Source organism: Spinacia oleracea, chromosome 3, assembly GCF_020520425.1.
Source record: "Spinacia oleracea cultivar Varoflay chromosome 3, BTI_SOV_V1, whole genome shotgun sequence".
In the NCBI taxonomy this organism is placed as follows: domain Eukaryota; kingdom Viridiplantae; phylum Streptophyta; class Magnoliopsida; order Caryophyllales; family Amaranthaceae; genus Spinacia; species Spinacia oleracea.
The window spans coordinates 113,324,176-113,328,799 of NC_079489.1; the positions used below are offsets into that span (position 1 = coordinate 113,324,176).

The 4,624-nt window shown below is 34.6% G+C and overlaps 1 long non-coding RNA gene across 1 annotated transcript; it reads right to left on the reverse strand.

The window, feature by feature from the left end:
• Nucleotides 1–712: 712 nt before the first annotated feature.
• Nucleotides 713–3,936, reverse strand: LOC110778689 (uncharacterized). Its single transcript, XR_002530904.2, has 5 exons — nucleotides 3,822–3,936; nucleotides 3,354–3,389; nucleotides 2,626–2,721; nucleotides 2,435–2,536; nucleotides 713–1,044 (listed from the first exon to the last, which is right to left on the reverse strand). It is a non-coding gene; the product is annotated as an uncharacterized lncRNA (long non-coding RNA).
• Between the last annotated feature and the right edge of the window lie 688 nt (nucleotides 3,937–4,624).

Below are 4,624 nucleotides of genomic sequence, written 5' to 3' on the forward strand. Positions count from 1 at the left end.
TCGTTCGAACTCTTATAGACACTACAAGAAAAATCGTTTACAGAGGCAATACATTATTGCCTCTAAAAACGGCAATGTAGCCTCTAATGAGTTTTTGAAGCAAAAAAGTGGATGCCTCTAATAAGTCCGTCGCTAATTAGTGGTTGCCTCTAAAGGCACCCTTTCGAGGCAATACAATGTGTTGCTTCTAAAAGCTCATACATTTAGAGGCAACCATATATTCTTGCCACAAAATACAATTAGAGGCAACAACACATTATTGCCTCAAAATATAATTAGAGGCACCCATATACACTTGTCTCAAAATATAATTAGAGGCTACCATATATCTTTGCCTTAATATATAATTAGAGACAACCACGTATTATTGCCTCAAAATATAATTAGAGCCATCCATATTTTCTTGTCCCAAAATATAATTAGAGACATCCGTATATATTTGCCTCAAAATATATTTAGAGGCAGCCATATAATTTTGCCTCGAAATATAATTAGAGGCAATATAAAAAGGTGTTTCTAAAACGACGTAGTATTTAGAGGCAACCATTTAATTATGCCCCTAGATATAATTAGAGGCAGTATCATATTTATAAAATAATGATATTTGGATGCAATTTGATATTGTCATGATTGGTGTTTAGAGGCACCGGAAATAAAGCTAGCGCATTTATTTCATACATTTGCAAGCACGGTCACCTATAAGAAATAACCATGATAAAATAGCAAAAGTAAACCATCAAATTTCATAGGAATCGAAGATTTATCAACTACAAATAATATTATTAACCAAAAGAGAACCACTTGTAGTTCAATCTCAACCAAAAAAAACACCCTAGGGCTTACAACAACCCACAAGCCCAAAACTAACAAAAACCACAAAAATAACCTGTCTTCTAGATGTGTGATTGGTATATTCGGATATTTCTAATGTAACCAACAAATCAACAGCTACAACAAAGATAACCAGTTAACATAATACAACATCAACTACTCATTTGTTTGCATTTCACCATGCTCCACATCCTCATCCATAGCCGCAAACGACTGTCATTTCAGAATTACAATGTAATATTAATAATAAATAAAGTTTATTTAATTAAAAAAACTACCATATAATGAGTAATTGAGTACAATTAACAATTAAGTGTCTTAACTTTATAAGAACTGATTAAACTTATTATTATTTTTTGGGTAAATAAGCAATTATAATAACCAAAAGAGAACCATAGTTTATACAACCACCACCACAAACTACCTAGGCCAAGCAACAAGTTGCAAGCCAAAACAACCAAAGAAACAAAAGTCTAGCACCACTATACAACTAGTCAAAAATAACAAATCATCACAAAACCGAGAAACAGACCTGCACTCATAAGTCATAACAAAAGTGAAGCCCCCAACCACAACACATAATCTGCTGCATTTAAAGTAGCAAGGCAGAGAAATTAAACAACATTTCTCAACCCCTGAAACCATACCATCTCACATTCTCACTATCAGAGTTCTCCAACACACTTCCTGCTTAACAATTTTAAAAACAACTGAACTGAACAGAACAATAGACTTTTGACAGAACTGGAATGAACTCTTGACAGATTTGGACTTTACGAAACAGAACAGAACAGCCCCTGACCTTGCAGCGCAAGCCGGCCTTCGGATCATGCATAACAAACATCAACACCTAACCCTAAAGACCCTGAACATGCATCCCTAACCCTGACCCTGAACATGCTGCCTAAACCTGACCTGCAGACCAAGACTGTAAGTAGAGAAGAAGGATTTATAGATGATTTGACAGGTCATGACCGTGCAAGACATACAGGAGATTCGTGCAACCTGTAGAGAAGAAAAGAAAGGGATGAAAGAGCAGTTCGACGAGGCTGCTGACCTAGACAAGGAACCAGTATACTATGAGGAGTATGTAAGCGAAATAGAGGCTGAAACTCATGGCCAAGCATTAATAATTCCTAGGGACTTACACTCAAAATCAGCAGCACCTGAAAGTTCGCAAAGGGAGAAAATACTTTTGACTAGGTGTAAGGTGAAGTCTCGGGATCATATTGCATTGAAAAGAAGTGAGTAGAGAAGAAGGATTTACATGAACAACAAATGGGATGACATCTTGGGAAGTGTAGCTGGCCCCATCCTTTTAGGATTCAAATTGTTAATGAATCTTTCTAGAGAAGGAAGAAGAATTAAATTGTCAATCATAGAGCTTTTCTTTAAGAGTAGTCAACTTGCAAAAGAACTTAGTAACTTCCAGCTTCAACCCAAAACTAACAACAGTTCATTACATGTACATATGAGGGAGCTGCCTCGGCAAAGAACCATGTAGGTCGGCAGAGTCGATGTCAAAGCAAAGAAACGATGGAAAAATTAAACTACATGAACAGTTAGGAAATATTATATATCAAAGCATGCATTCGCTTCTTACCATAGTTTCTTTTGCCACTTCAGTAACTGGTGTCTTATCATTTTTTGAATGAGCTTCCTCGTACAATTTCAGCATGGTCGGCATTACTTCATCACGTTTGAACTAGTATTACAAAGGGAAAAAAAGATTAGAAAATTGATATTTTACTTTTTTTTATTAATACAAATATCATAGCAATCGAAGAGTATTACCATGTCTTCAACTTTTTGAGAAAAACTCTTTGTACCAGAAGTGTGTCCAAATTCATTGTTGAAGGATGGTTAATACTATAAGAATAATCTTCAAATCTGTAAAAATGAAATTTTAGTGACTAATAAATAGAAAAGTTAAAGAAGATGGAATAAATGCCCAATATGTGCCACGTTAACACAGATAATCATGATCACAGAAAAAGCATGATAATGGGTACAAAGTTTGACAGAGGGAAGATTCAAACTCACGCACATAAACTTATTGCAAATAAATGAATAGTACTGTCAAATTTTACAAAGTATAACTGATATCCTAGTTTATAGACCCGAGACCGCCATGAAGCCACTACACCACAACAACAACAACAACAACAACAACAACAACAACAACAACGACAACAGAATCACATCACTACAGTCCCTGCCAACAAAACTAGACCAGCATCACATCATCACTGCACTACTACAGGCCTGCAGCCTAACAGCAGTTCCTGCAAACACAAATCAGGGCAGCTGCAATAGAAAAGCAGCCCAACACTAGTCCGGTACACATACTACAAACTAGCTCAGCAACTAAACCAGCTAACCACACACCTCTGCTATGCAGTCAAGACTCAAGGCCCTCAACAAAAGCCCCACAAGTCAACTAAAGACACAACTAAAGACACAGGAGTCCAATTAAAATCCAAACAACATCAAAAAATAAAACAGAAAGATTGAAACCTTACCCACAAGGTCAACCAAAGTCAACTTGCTTCCCAAACCTACAACAACCATCCAAAAGCCATTAGCCCAAGTCAAAAAGAGACAAAACAGTCTAGAACAATCGTGTCCAGTAAAACAACCGTAAAGTATACGGTCAAGAAGCTAGGAAAGAATGCAGGAGCCAACGGCAACCTTGACCACCACTGCAACCCACCATCAAAACTAAAACAACACGGAAGTCCGTGCACAGCTTTCCCAACATACTTCTGACCTACAAACAATCAACACCCCTCTTTCGCCATATATTATTAGCCAATACTATCCCATTTATCATTGACAACCCTCGTAGCATAAAGACGATAATGAATCAAAAAATTACCCCGCATTCAATTACACATTCAAAAAAAATGCTAAAAAAATGCTAAATAATCAATTGCAAAGACGACAACCCTCGTTTGATAAAGTACACAAAAATTATTGGAAGCAATTACCTGAATTCTTGCACAGGAGTTCAATTCGTTCGCACCTAAGTTCCGAAGTCCACGAAGGAATCAAGATGGAAGTCAGGAAATCTAATATACATATATATAAAGGAGACATATTTGCTGAAAGATTAGAGCGCCAACCTAGGATTACTAATGGTTTCGGCCAATTAAAAATAAGATTTCTAATTTCTTTTTGAATTAAAAAAATCAAGTGCCACGTAGATAATTAATTTGGTGCCACGTAGATAATTAATTAGGTGCCACGTAGATATTTTAATTAATTAATTATTAATATATACAACTCCATCGAAAATCAAGCACTTTAATAATTAAAAAATAATCGATTGCCACGTAGATAATTAATTAGGTGTCATATAGATATTTTAATTACTTAATTAATTACTAATATATACAACTCCATCTAAAATCAAACACTTTAATAATTAAAAAATAAATCTAAAATAAAATTCATCCAAAATCAAACAATAATCTAAAATAAAATAATTCAATTTAAAATCAAACATTAATACAATATTAGAGCGCCACGTAAAAAAATCTAATGGCTTCGGCCAATGGAGGAATATTTGCTGAAATATTAGAGCGCCAATGAAAAATAATATTTCTAAATTCTTTTTGAATACTAATGGTTTCGGCCAATGAAAAATAATGGTGCTAATTTCTTTTTGAATTTAAAAAATCAAGTGACACTTAGATAATTAATTAGGTGCCACGTAGATATTTTAATTAATTAATTACTAATATATACAACTCCATCGAAAATCAAATACTCTAATAATTAAAAAATAATC